The sequence below is a fragment of the Lepisosteus oculatus genome, chromosome 11, assembly GCF_040954835.1.
Source record: "Lepisosteus oculatus isolate fLepOcu1 chromosome 11, fLepOcu1.hap2, whole genome shotgun sequence".
In the NCBI taxonomy this organism is placed as follows: domain Eukaryota; kingdom Metazoa; phylum Chordata; class Actinopteri; order Semionotiformes; family Lepisosteidae; genus Lepisosteus; species Lepisosteus oculatus.
In genome coordinates, this window is record NC_090706.1 from 13,463,101 (window position 1) to 13,477,791 (window position 14,691).

General features: G+C 52.3%; 2 long non-coding RNA genes across 2 annotated transcripts; both read right to left on the reverse strand.

The window, feature by feature from the left end:
• Positions 1 to 641: 641 nt before the first annotated feature.
• On the reverse strand, positions 642 to 4,820 carry LOC107077561 (uncharacterized). Its single transcript, XR_001478579.2, has 2 exons — positions 4,406 to 4,820; positions 642 to 1,351 (listed from the first exon to the last, which is right to left on the reverse strand). It is a non-coding gene; the product is annotated as an uncharacterized lncRNA (long non-coding RNA).
• A 1,075-nt stretch (positions 4,821 to 5,895) lies between these two features.
• On the reverse strand, positions 5,896 to 12,039 carry LOC138241812 (uncharacterized). Its single transcript, XR_011191078.1, has 2 exons — positions 10,982 to 12,039; positions 5,896 to 7,406 (listed from the first exon to the last, which is right to left on the reverse strand). It is a non-coding gene; the product is annotated as an uncharacterized lncRNA (long non-coding RNA).
• Between the last annotated feature and the right edge of the window lie 2,652 nt (positions 12,040 to 14,691).

Consider the following 14,691-nt stretch of genomic DNA (forward strand, 5'->3'; position numbering starts at 1 on the left):
GGAGAGAGGAGAGAGGAGAGAGGAGAGAGGAGAGAGGAGAGAGGAGAGAGGAGAGAGGAGAGAGGAGAGAGGAGAGAGGAGAGAGGAGAGAGGAGAGAGGAGAGAGGAGAGAGGAGAGGGAGGGAGAGGGGAGAGGGGAGAGGGGAGAGGGGAGAGGGAGGGAGAGGGGAGAGGGGAGAGGGGAGAGGGGAGAGGGAGACGAGGAGAGGGGAGAGGGGAGAGGGGAGAGGAGCAAGGGAGAGAGAGGGGAGAGAGGAGAGGGGAGAGGAGCAAGGGAGAGAGGAGAGGGGAGAGGGGCAAGAGAGAGAGAGAGAGGAGAGAGTGGAGAGGGGAGAGGAGCAAGGGAGAGAGAGAGGAGAGGGGAGAGGAGCAAGGGAGGGGAAGAGAGAGAGAGGAGAGAGGAAAGGAGCAAGGGAGAGAGAGAGGAGAGGGGAGAGAGTGGAGAGGGGAAAGGAGCAAGTCAGAGGGGGTGAGAGAGAGGAGAGGGGAGAGGAGCAAGGGAGATACAGGGAGAGGAGATGGGAAAGGAGCAGGGGGAGAGGGGAGAGAGAGGGGGCGGAGAGAGAGGAGGGATAGAGTGGTTCGGGGGAGAAGGAGGAGGGAGAGGACAGAAAGCCGAGGTCAGACGGCTGAACAGAAACTGAGCTGTGAAACAGAGTTTTTATTTTTTAGTTGCGGTTCTTGTTGTTGTTGAGTTTTGTGTTGGTGGTGATGAAGAACGGAGGGAAGAGCTGTACATGACGAGGACAGCTGAGGGAGTTCACTGAGGAGGAGGAGGAGGAGGGGGTGACAGGTAGCATCTCAGTTGTCCAGAAACAGTGCAGCCCAGTAATCTCTACTTTTGTTGTATTTTATCTTTGTTCATGTATTTATTTGATCAAGTGGATGATTTCTTTAGGACTTTTATTTATTTTCTAACCCTGCCGGGTCTCCTGTCTTCCCGCACGAAGGACTTGCACATGAAGGACCCCTGATCTTGAAATAAAGCGGTGGAGAGCAGTTCGAGCTGTGGTGGTTTCTTGCGGGGGGGCCCAGCGGGTCGGCAGTGGCGCCCGCGGCCGCCCCCTGGCGGTGAAGCAGCGGCGTAGCTGCGGTCGAGCACAGGCTGATACCGGGCGCGGGAGTCCTGGCGAAGCGGGTCAGAAATCCGGCAGCAGAGCGAAGCAGAGACGCCGGCACTCAGGGAGGGAAGCTCGGAGACTCTTTAAGAGCAGCAGAGAGGTGCAGGGCTGGTCTTGAACAGCCAGCTCCCGGGGAGACGGGCGGGGAGCAGGACCACGCATCTCCCGCCGGGGGGCTCGTCCTGGCGCGCTGCGAGAGCGGGGGTACAGTCGGGGAGCAGTCCTCACTCCTGCGCCAGTGGGCGGCGATTCCCCACAGAGTTTAAAGAAATGAAAAATTCTTACAGATTTGTTTTTTGCCAATAACGATACAAGACAAACATTCAAACATGTTGAAGAAAAAACAAAACAAATCGGATAACACGGAAAATAGGTACACTCTTTCACCCCAAAAAGTCAAACGGAATCGGACATGTTTCAAACACTTGGAAACGAGGGCAGTGGATGATTTAGACTTCTGAATTAGAACTAGATAAAGGAATCTGAGGCGGGGATTTGAAGAGTCCTTTAATAAGATCGAGAAAAAACACAGAATAATGTTTTTCCAGAGATAATTACAAACCTAACCACCACAACAGAGTTGAAGTAATTCTGCGTTTCAGTCGTACTGCATACATGTTGATAGAGAGAGCAGCACCGAACCAATGGGTACTGTGGCTCTACTATCGAAAAGATTCATTTTGAAAAGATGTTCTTTTTCCGTATTACATCTTAAAACGTGAAATATAATAGACTCCTTCAATCTGCCATTCACACGGAAATGCTAAAAGATCACGTTTAGCAGAAAACAACTCTTGATTACATACAGGTAACAGATGTTAAGAGTTTCATCTCCAGCCTTACACAGCACACACATAAATCCTCTTGCTCGCGTCTAGAAACTGTTCGTGTAACAGGACTAAACCCCTGGACAATTTTAAACGTTCTCTCTCTATCCTAGTTTGCAAGGCGGTCTCTGGCAGGAGCTGTCCAAACTCGTGTCGGTGAATATTTACAGGCTCTGCATTCCAGAGGGATAGACCGGGTTCACACAGATGAGTCAGGACTTACACGGATTCCCGTGAGACCCCAGGAAACACAGGGGGGACAAGTCAATAGCACACCCCGGGCCCCCGGGGGTACCCCCACCTGCCGACACGGTTCAGGCAGTGAGCCCAGAAGAGGCCGCAGCCCGGTGCGCGCCCCTTTAAAAACCACAAACACGCGTGGGCTCACTTTGAGCGCGATAGATCACGGTCCTGTGCTGGTGTGTCTTTATTTTACTGAGGAGGCTGGGGATGCAGACCTGAGCGACGAGCTGTACAAAGACGACGAAAACCCGCCGTTTTCCTGAATTATTGCTTCCTTAATTCATGATTCCGCTCAGGGGAGGAGTGCCGGCTCGTCACCCCGTTTGACTGCGATTCCAGTCTTTCACTGGCTCGAGGCCCGCGGAGGTTCGGCTCGTGTGTCGGCACCTGCCCCTGCAATTCGCCCCTGCCGCCACCAGAGGCCGCCCTCGGCTTGTGTGCGGGGTATCACCGTGGTGGTTGAGCAGCGATGTCGGCTGGGCCCGTCCTCGATTTCCGCCAGTTTCACTTTATAACGTGTGATGTGTGCGTGCAGCGACACTGTGGCACCCCGACAGTTTCTCACACTGCCTTCACAATCAAACAGGCGGTTTCCCTTCGGGAGGGACAGGGGTTACTGTCTTTGTGGGGACATTTACCGCCCCACTCTGATAGTCGTACTAACCCCCCTCCTTACAACCAACAGCCCCCAAAGCCAGAGGCACATCTTTACACAAAGGTTTGTGGGGGAGTGGAACAGGGTGCCCAGACACGATGTTGATGTCGATACCCAGGAAACGTCTGGAGCAGATCGACTGGTTTCTAAGTAGCACAACATGTCCCTCTGGTCCAAACGGGCCAGATGATGTCCTCTCGTCTGTGACTTCATGATGTTCTCATCCTAACAACCTGGTTTCTACAGCGCCTGTCATCCCACTTTCCACTGCAGGGGTCCGGCCTCACAGCTCAGGCAGGACAGAGGAACTGCTGACCAGGCTGTTAGGAGGGACTCTAGTCCCGAGCGACACTGTCTTGTTTGTGTTGGCTCCCTTGTGTGCTTGGTGTTGTGTCTCATGCACACAGCGCTGTTCTGTTTCTGCCTGTTTCTTGTTTAAATACGGTGAGTACAATTGTTCACACGGGGTGCTGGGGGAACAGAGCACCCGTTTCCATTGTCAACGAGGGCCAGGGCGCCAGGATCTCCACTGTCCCAGGGGGCACTGCACCTACAGCTGTCTATGTCCACTGGAGTGTCTTCCCCAAATTCCCACTTCCACGTGGAGTAGATTCCAGTTCTCTCAGCTCCCACTATTGGTTTAGCTCGCATGCCCGCCTGTGTCTGCAGCTGCCTTGGGCTTTGATGACATCACATCCTGTCTGTAGTCAAGGAGCTGCGTGTTTTCTGCGAAGGAGAGGAAGTGGCCCGCTGGGCGGCCGCGTTCCTGGAAAGCCGAGCTGTCGCCCGTCACCCCCCCAGTCTCCATGGCGACACACCCAGATAACAGCAGCGTGAGGAAGGGGGATGGGGGGACAGCAGGCTGCTGATGCTGTTTGTCTCATCGGTTTCACCGCCCCCCTCTGTGTCCTGCTCCAGGCTCTGTACCACGCCCTGTGCTCTGTGCTCTGTCTGTACCACGCCCTGTGCTCTGTGCTTTGGGCTCTGTACCCTGTGCTCTGTGCTCTGTACCAGGCCCTGTGGTGCATTCAGGCTGTGTAGTGCAGTGCTGTAGCTATGTAAAGACAGTATAACATCACTTAACCCTTTACAATTTCTTGCATTAGGAATTTTTCACATACCCCAGCTTGCTCTCCATGAGACACACAGACAGGTGGAGAAGCTTGGAGTCAGAGCACAGGGTCAGCCATTGTACAGCCCCTGGAGCAGTTGGGGTTAAGGGCCTTGCTCAGGGGCCCAGAGAAGTAGAATTCCTCTACCGGCTGCGGGATTTGAACCGGCAACCTTCCAGCCACAGGCGCAGATCCTTAGCCACAGAGCCACCGCTCCGCCCCCATAGTGTTCAGGCTGTGTAGTACAGTGCTGTAGCTATGCAGAGACAATGCATTTCAATACTGTTCAGTATACATGAACAGCTCTATCTAAGCAGCAATTACAGTTGTCGCGTCTGGCTCCTGTCTGACCGGCTGTGTGCGTCATTGTTTTTGTGTGTGTGTGTGCGAGTGCCAGGAGCCGACAGTGGTGATGTCCCTGCACGCTCTTATCGTCCCTGTTGTTACCTGTTTTGTTGCCATGGCGACAGCTGCTGGCGGCAGGGCTTTATAAACCTGCAGAGGTGGAGCCAGGTGTGAGTGAGCGAGAGAGGCCCGAAACCTCCCCCCTCCTCTTGGAAACAGGAAGTGGCGCAGGCTGAGAGCTGTGTTTGTCACCATGGCAACAGCGCGGCAGCTGCAAACATCCTGCTGCCGCGGGAACATCAGTGACATCATCGACACGAGGGCACAATCAGTGCACACACCTGCAGCAGGCTGGAGCACCACGCAGCAGTAAACATGAATGAGACGAGCTGCACAGCGTCGCATGGTTATTCTCCAGCACGGGTTCGAGACACTGGACCCTACAGACACCACTGACAGCTTGGTCTGGTGTGAGTGTGTGTGAGCACGAGCTCGGGTTTGAGACACTGGTCCCCACAGACACACAGTCTGGTCTGGTGTGAGTGTGTGTGTGTGTGTGAGAAAGCAAGAACTCAGGTTCGAGACACTGGACCCCACTGACACCACTGACAGCCTGGTCTGGTGTGAGTGTGTGTGAGCACGAGCTCGGGTTCGAGACACTGGTCCCCACAGACACACAGTCTGGTGTGTGTGAGAGAGCAAGAGCTCGGGTTCGAGACACTGGACCCCACTGACACCACTGACAGCCTGGTCTGGTGTGAGTGTGTGTGAGCAGGAGCTCGGGCTCGAGACACTGGTCCCCACAGACACACAGTCTGGTCTGGTGTGAGTGTGTGTGAGCAGGAGCTCGGGTTCGAGACACTGGACCCCACAGACACCACTGACAGCCTGGTCTGGTGTGAGTGTGTGTGTGAGCAGGAGCTCGGGTTCGAGACACTGGACCCCATGTGCAAGTAGTTGAATCTGAGCCTGTGTCGCGGTGGCAACATGCCAATGGCATACTACATGCAGGGCCCAGGATTGACACCAGGGGGCACTATCACATGGTCTCTGTGTGTGGCGTACACACACAGACGGTCCTGTGGCAATCTGCATCCATTATCGGCATCCACCACTGTCTGAGGCAGCGAATTCCCTGTGATCCCGTTTTTCCCTGAAGCACAGGTTGTGTGTGTGTGTGCACGTGTGTGTTGGGGGTTCTGCGTGGATTTTTGTGACCTCATTCGCATTCATGATGTCATCCGTCACTGCAGAATTGTGCTCCACATTTGTCTTCACGACAATCATTCACAGTGGTCTTGCATCTCAGCCTGACCCGCCCCTGCCCACTCAGGCTTTGTCATATCGTCGCTGGTACTGCTGGTGCTGTCACTCCTGCTGACGTGGAGCGAGTTTAGGAAGTTAGGACCATCACCAGCAAAGAGCACTGAATCATGGGTGAAAATCCCTGCCAGTGCAGGCAGGGCTAGAGAGACAGAGGGGAGAGAGACAGAGAGACAGAGGAGAGAGAGACAGAGGGGATGAAAGGAGGTGTTACATGATGCTCTGGTTTCCCAGAATTCCTTAAAGCAAAACAACTCAAGACACATGTCTAATTTCTGTCCAACTAAATTTTTATTGTAATTAAAGCAGCGAACAGTTTGGAAATTGCAGTTGTTAAAATCATCGTATTAGAACGTCAAGGCAGAGCAGTAGTCCTGGCTCTCTGTGACTGTGCTGTCTGCGCATCTGCTGCACTAGTCCAGGCTGCAGGGCTGCTGAGTTCCTCTCCTCTCCCCTCTCTCTTCCTCGGCAGACAGGGCTCCTGTTCCTGCTGAACTGAGCCAGCTAGACTGAGAGCACTGATATTCAGCACAGCAGGCCCAGGAGACAGGCCCACTGAGAGACAGACAGGCCCACTGAGGGACAGTGAGACCCACTGAGAGACAGACAGACACAATGAGGGACAGACAGGCCCACTGAGGGACAGCGAGGCCCACTGAGGGACAGACATACTGAGAGACAGGCATTGAGGAGGGACACGCAAATTCAGATATGGGCATTAAACACGGGAGGAAAAAATATTTTTCTTACGAAAATAGAGTTGACTCTTCAGACAAGAGATACCAGGATTGACTCCAGTCTGTGCTGTTTGTCAGTCATGCAGAATGGGAGATCTAAGCAGCAGAACTTAACCACTGTGAACATGGGAAAGACATACAGTGTTCACAGGTGGAGTAAGTCCTACTGCTCCAGAGCCTGAGAGAGTCCATTCTGTTCCAGTAATCAATTATTAGTGGCTGAGTGTGAGAGGAGAGGGACAGCAGTGTCTCCAGTCCAGTCAGGTGTGTGTCAGTGTGTGAATTCAGGGGGAGTGTGAGACGAGAGGGACAGCAGTGTCTCCAGTCCAGTCAGGTGTGTGTCAGTGTGTGAATTCAGGGGGAGTGTGAGAGGAGAGGGACAGCAGTGTCTCCAGTCCAGTCAGGTGTGTGTCAGTGTGTGAATTCAGGGGGAGTGTGAGACGAGAGGGACAGCAGTGTCTCCTGTCCAGTCAGTTGTGTGTCAGTGTGTGAATTCAGGGAGAGTGTCCCCTGTGAGAGGGACAGCAGTGTCTCTAGCAGTGTCTCCAGTCCAGTCAGGTGTGTGTCAGTGTGTGAATTCAGGGGGAGTGTGAGAGGAGAGGGACAGCAGTGTCTCCAGTCTAGTCAGGTGTGTGTCATAGTGTGAATTCAGGGGGAGTGTGAGAGGAGAGGGACAGCAGTGTCTCCAGTCCAGTCAGGTGTGTCTTGATATGTCAGTACGTCAATTCCATTTTGCTCCCAGCTGTCTGTAGCTCATCAGCTATTGGAAATCCCTGGCAATGTGATTCATGATTGTTCCAAAATCACTCTGCCAGGAATTCCAATTGCCAACAGCATCACGTTTGATCCTCCCAGGTGCTGTGGAGCGTTCCAGCATTTCCAGTGTCTCTGCAGGTCTGGTAAAGTGTCAGCCTCTCTCTACAGGCCTTGTACACAACATTGCACGTTCACTTCTTTAACTCACTCAGCTCTCTTCCTGCATCTCTCACCCCCCCGTGCTTCCGGTTCAAACACAGCTCTCAGACGACTCCATGTGCTTCTCTCTGTAATGAGAAAGTCCAGACTCAGCACACAGACGCCCCATCTCTCACTCCCCACACACAGAGTCAGCACACAGACACCCCATCTCTCACTCCCCACACACAGAGTCAGCACACAGACACCCCATCTCTCACTCCCCACACACAGAGTCAGCACACAGACACCCCATCTCTCACTCCCCACACACAGTCAGTACACAGACACCCCATCTCTCACTCCCCACACACAGAGTCAGCACACAGACACCCCATCTCTCACTCCCCACACACAGTCAGCACACTGCAGAGTAACAGACTCTCAGACAGAAACAGACTGCAGAAAGAGAGATACAGACTCACTGACAGAGAGAAACAGGCTCAGAGACAGAGACACAGAGGGACAGACACACAGGCTCACAGAAAGAGAGACAGGCACTTTCTCATTACAGCTGCTCTGGGTTCTAATTGCCATCATTTGACTACAATGTTTAATTAGTTTATTAGTAAGTTTGTAGTGTTTGGAAAACAAACATTTGCTGTTAACATCAAAACTGCCTCAGAGGGCATGACACTGAACAGAAGACTAGTGACTCAGAATTGAACTCTCCTGAAAATCAGCAGGCTAATCCAACTCAGACAGACATCATCATCATCCTCAGACCTGTAGAGTAACTGTAGAGACACTCAGTCCAGCTCCTCTGTATCTTCACATTAACACTCCATCATCATCATCCTCAGACCTGTAGAGTAACTGTAGAGACACTCAGTCCAGCTCCTCTGTATCTTCACATTAACACCCCATCATCATCATCCTCAGACCTGTAGAGTAACTGGAGAGACTCTCAGCCCAGCTCCTCTGTATCTTCACAGTAACACCCCATCATCATCATCCTCAGACCTGTAGAGTAACTGTAGAGACTCTCAGTCCAGCTCCTCTGTATCTTCACAGTAACAGTCCATCATCATCATCCTCAGACCTGTAGAGTAACTGTAGAGACACTCAGTCCAGCTGCTCTGTATCTTCACATTAACACCCCATCATCATCATCCTCAGACCTGTAGAGTAACTGTAGAGACACTCAGTCCAGCTCCTCTGTATCTTCACAGTAACACCCCATCATCATCATCCTCAGACCTGTAGAGGAGCTGTAGAGTGCAGTGCAGTGCAGCGGCTCTAGAGCTGTGAGCTCCTGGACAGTGCTGTATTCCCTGGGCTCAGTTCAGTCAGGCTGTGGAACAGGATGTGGGCTGTTTGATTCGTGTGGTTCAGCACATGATGGCCTGAGAACTTCAGAGCTGCTGTATCTCTCTTCCTCCCTCCCTTTCACTCTGTCCCTCTGCCTGCAGCGGCCCGAGCCCCTCCCCCACCCTGCAGTGCGTGAGAAGGCTGTTATTTCGGGTCGGTGGCTTTTTTTTCCCAACTGTGTGACCGGAGAGAGAGCCGATCCCGAGTGAGTCAGTGAAGAGGCGCGTCCCTCAGCTGTCCGTCCTGTCACAGCCCCGCCACCCGGCACACCAGCGTCCCCAGTCACCATCCTCAGACATCGGGGTGGGAATTCTGATCCGGGGGGCGCAGCGCCAGGCCCACCCACACCACTGGTATACCCTGGAGGTCTCCCAGCCTGGCTGAGCTGGGAGTTCTGGCCTGGAGGGGAGGAGAAGCCGGTTCTGAACTAGGAACCGTTCCTCAGCATCAGCTGTGAGGGAGGACCCGCGGGGCAGAGCTGGAAGAGCCGCTGGGGTGACTTCCTCGGGGGTGGTGACACGCGGGCAGGACGTCATGGGGGGGACAGAGGCGGGACTTCCTTGAAGGGGCCGGCCCACTGAGCGGCTCCCCTCAAGGGCTGAGGGAGCAGGGGGGGCAGCAGCACGGGACGTCCTGCGACGTCTCTGCAGCGCGCACACCCGGGACACAAGGGGCAGATCTTGCGGCGCGGGGTGTGAACGCCAGAGCCCGTCAGAGCGGAGCTCCACACCGGAGAGTCAGCTTCCGGGCAGCATCGTTAACAGATCCCCTAATTACTGAGCTCTCGCGTGGCTGGTCGGGCTGGCCTTCACACTGTACCATACTTTGGTAAGCAAGTTATTCGGGGGAACAGGATGTCATTTCCTCAGAGCCGTGACACAGAGGGGCTTTCTGCATGAGCCCCGGGTGCAGCCTGGCCATGCTCCTGCCCCAGTCATCGAGAGGTTAAAAATAAACGGAGCGACACGCAGATGTAAAAACCACTGACAGAGGGCTGGCACGGAGGATGAGGGCAGATGTGTCCTGTTGGTCTGACCTCAGCAGTCAGCAGTCAGCTGGATGGAAACGCAGGAGATGGTGGACACCTGTAGCAGAGGCACAGATCTGCAGTAGAGGAACAAACTGGTCTCACATGTTCCACGTCAGAGGCTGAGTCGCACCGGATGAGGAAGCACTAGGCCCCGTGGAAGCCAGGGGTTTTCCTGAGCTCAGGGTCAAACAAAGACACAGGCAGCCTAGGGACGAGAGTGAAAGCTGCTCCCTGGTCCTGGGCCGCAGCTGGGTGAAGAGGATGGGTGACTGGGGCTGTGCTGAACAGGGAGACAAGGAGTCCCAGGCCTACAGAGTCTTGTCTGAGTGAGGACATGCAGGGAGTCGGGACTGCGGTGTCTCCCGAGTGAGGACACAGGGAGTCGGGACTGTGGTGTCTCCCGAGTGAGGACACAGGGAGTCGGGACTGCGGTGTCTCCCGAGTGAGGACACAGGGAGTCGGGACTGCAGTGTCTCCCGAGTGAGGACACAGGGAGTCGGGACTGCAGTGTCTCCTGAGTGAGGAGAGAAACAGAATTGTCTCTGGGCCTTAACTCTGCCCTTGTGTTTGTCTCAATGAAGACTGGCAGGCCGACAGGAAGGAGTTGTACTGAGAAGGACACAAAATACACACACTGTACACATGGAATACACACTTCATGGAATATACACACTACATACAGAATACACACACTTCAGCATGGTCACGCTCTCTCCCACTTCACTCACAATACACACATCACACACAGACTGCACACATCACACACAGTACACAGAATATACACACATCACACACAGACTGCACACATCACACACACTACACAGAATATACACACATCACACACAGACTGCAAACATCACACACACTACACAGAATATACACACATCACACACATACTGCACACATCACACACACTACACAGAATATACACACATCACACACTACACACACTTCACACACAACCTTAACTGGCCTGTGATTGGCGTTCTCCAAAAAGTATAAAATCAACAATAAACTGAAAAGTGCAGACTCCCTGTGCAAACGTGCAATGCCTGAGCCATGTGCGCCCAATCCCTGTGCAAACCTACAATGCTGGAGAAACCCCTGTGTAAATCTGTAACTGTTCTGCGATTCCTTGTGCGAGCTTGCACATTGGTGTGGATTTCTGCTCTTGGATCAATTTGCATCGGTTCTCTCATAAGACTTAAACACAAAAAGAACAGGAGGTTAATAAATCTTAGAAATCTAATTCACCTGTATACCTGTTTAATACATCACTAACTTATCTGTATACAGTACCTGCATCACAAGTCAGTAACTTACCTGACAGCAGAGTTGGAGCCCTAAAGCCAGTCCGCTGTCTGGTTGTACAGATGTTGTGTAGAACAGTCCACATTCCTATGTCCAGTGGTGGTGCCCTCAGCCTGGGTCAGTCCGCTCTCTGGCTGTCCAGCGGTGGTGCCCTCACCCTGGGTCAGTCCGCTCTCTGACTGTCCTGCGGTGGTGCCCTCACCCTGGGTCAGTCCGCTCTCTGGCTGTCCATCAGTGGTGCCCTCACCCTGGGTCAGTCTGCTCTCTGGCTGTCCAGCGGTGGAGCAGAGTGAGCTCTGTTTCTCTCTGCTACCATGTGTGCGCCAGCCAGCGGTGTGTGAGAGCTGAGCTCAGCGCCTGGGGAAGGGAAATCCTTATACGAAACGTCAGCCTCTGGTTCCTCCCCCTACGATAGGCGCCATGTGGTGGGGAGGGGGCGGACCCGACGGCCACACTGCACGCAGTACAGGCGCAAGAGGAATCGACTCCTGGGCCTCTTACTGCAGAGAGTCGATACCAGCCAGTCCTGCAACGGAAGAGTCCTGGTTTGAAAGAGCAGCTACTTCAGATGACATCAGTCAGCAAGGTGACTGGTCACTCACAAACTCTCCTGGACAGTGAACACAGAGCACAGAGTTACAGAGGTGGAAGGCTTGGTGTGAGGAAGAAAAGCATGGCAACACTCCATCATCATCATCACCCTCAGACCTGTAGAGTAACTGTAGAGACACTCAGCCCAGCTCCCCTGTATCTTCACATTAACACTCCATCATCATCATCATCAGAACTGTAGAGTAACTGTAGAGACTCTCAGCCCAGCTCCCCTGTATCTTCACATTAACACTCCATCATCATCATCCTCAGACCTGTAGAGTAACTGTAGAGACTCTCAGCCCAGCTCCCCTGTATCTTCACATTAACACTCCATCATCATCATCCTCAGACCTGTAGAGTAACTGTAGAGACTCTCAGCCCAGCTCCCCTGTATCTTCACATTAACACTCCATCATCATCATCCTCAGACCTGTAGAGTAACTGGAGAGACTCTCAGCCCAGCTCCTCTGTATCTTCACAAGATCTCTCCCTGGATTCTGTCACTTGGAACTATTGTCTGGCTCCTGTGTTAGGAGGTTTATGGCAGACGGCCCTCAGACTCAGACCCCACCCCCTTCCCTCTCCGGAGCCCACAGCCCACGTCACACATTCCTCGTGCACACGCCCACCCCTGCACCGCTGTCGCCTAGCAACACACACACACACAGACACGCTTACAGCTGAGAGGGACGGAGATACAAACACACTCTGACAAACACAGATGCACACGTCCCCAGAAGAGAAGATTATGTAAAGGTTGTATTTGTGTGTGTGTGTGTCTGGGGGGGGGTGTTTGTGTGTGTGCAGAATGCAGACAGCCATTGATTCTATCATTTTTACTACAGAGATGTCTTTAAGTACAGTGCCAACTCACTGGTCTTTCACTGGTGTGAGAGACACACACAGTGAGATAACAGTGAGAGAGACACTGCAATGAGAGACTTGTCTTTATGGACTCTCACAGTAAGAGACATATCTTTACTAATACACAAACACAGTGACAGACATGTCTTTACTGACAAACAGTAAGAGACATGTCTTTTACTAATACACAAGTACAGTGAGAGTCATGTCTTTATGGACACACACACAGTGAGAGTCATGTCTTTATGGACACACACAGTGAGAGTCATGTCTTTATGGACACACACACAGTGAGAGACTTGTCTTTATGTACACACACACAGTAAGAGTTATGTCTTTATGTACTCACACACAGTAAGAGTTATGTCTTTATGTATACACACACAGTAAGAGTTATGTCTTTATGGACACACACAGTGAGAGAGTTGTCTTTATGTACACGCACACACAGTGAGAGACTTGTCTTTATGGACACACACACACACAGTGAGAGACTTGTCTTTATGGACACACACATGGAGAACAGCAGGGCTGTAGCTTTATTACTGGGTGTGTCTGAGGTGGCGCTGAGAGAGTGAGGTGTGTGTGTGTATGTGTGTGCGTGTGTGTGTATCTCAGACACTGAGTCAGAAGGCTCCGATTTTAAACTCTGATCTCACTGCCAGACTGGGAAAGCTAAAAAAAAAGAAGTAGTTTGGTTGTCATAGCAACAAGGATCTAATTATACAAGCATTTCAAACAGGAAATGGGTCTTCCTTTAGCGTGGAATACCAAAGTCTCTGTAGTGTTAATGTACTGTAGTGTCCAGTCAGTCAGTGTGTCTGTATGAACCCCTCTCTCTCAGTGCAGTGTTAATGTACTGGAGTGTCCAGTCAGTCAGTGTGTCTGTATGAACCCCTCTCTCTCAGTGCAGTGTTAATGTACTGTAGTGTCCAGTCAGTGTGTCTGTATTAACCTCTTTCTCTCAGTGCAGTGTTAATGTACTGTAGTGTCCAGTCAGTGTGTCTGTATGAACCCCTCTCACTCAGTGCAGTGTTAATGTACTGTAGTGTCCAGTCAGTCAGTGTGTCTGTATGAACCCCTCTCTCTCAGTGCAGTGTTAATGTACTGTAGTGTCCAGTCAGTCAGTGTGTCTGTATGAACCCCTCTCTCTCAGTGCAGTGTTAATGTACTGTAGTGTCCAGTCAGTCAGTGTGTCTGTATGAACCCCTCTCTCTCAGTGCAGTGTTAATGTACTGTAGTGTCCAGTCAGTGTGTCTGTATGAACCCCTCTCTCTCAGTGCAGTGTTAATGTACTGTAGTGTCCAGTCAGTGTGTCTGTATGAACCCCTCTCTCTCAGTGCAGTGTTAATGTACTGTAGTGTCCAGTCAGTGTGTCTGTATGAACCCCTCTCTCTCAGTGCAGTGTTAATGTACTGTAGTGTCCAGTCAGTGTGTCTCTATGAACCCCTCTCTCTCAGTGCAGTGTTAATGTACTGTAGTGTCCAGTCAGTCAGTGTGTCTGTATGAACCCCTCTCTCTCAGTGCAGTGTTAATGTACTGTAGTGTCCAGTCAGTCAGTGTGTCTGTATGAACCCCTCTCTCTCAGTGCAGTGTTAACAAATCAATTTCCCTACGGGATTAATAAAGTATTATCTATCTATCTAATGTACTGTAGTGTCCAGTCACCAGGCTGTGTGTCACAGCTTCCTCCTCACTCTGCTGTTCCTGCACTGTCAGCGACTGTTTCCATGGTGACAATGAATACAGTATAAACAGTGTGGCCGCATGGTGTCTCTGTGTCAGATGAGAAGTGTAACGAACCGCAGCACGTCACTGCGGCTGTCCCTCCCTCACGCTCTCTCTTCCTTCCCTACTCTCTCCTACTCCAGCCTTCTCCAGCTCTCCTTTCTCGCTCTCTCTCCTGCTCTTCTGTCTTTCTCAAGCTCTCTACACCTCCCTTTTGTTCTCTTATACAGTAGGTACTAGAAGAGTCCAGAGCCCTGTGACTGGGCTGTGTCAGTGTCCTGGACTCCACAGGGACTAGAAGAGTCCAGAGCCCTGTGACTGGGCTGTGTCAGTGTCCTGGACTCCACAGGGACTAGAAGAGTCTAGAGCATGTGACTGGGCTGTGTCAGTGTCCTGGACTCCACAGGGACTAGAAGAGTCCAGAGCCCTGTGACTGGGCTGTGTCAGTGTACTGGACTCCACAGGGACTAGAAGAGTCCAGAGCCCTGTGACTGGGCTGTGTCAGTGTCCTGGACTCGACAGGGACTAGAAGAGTC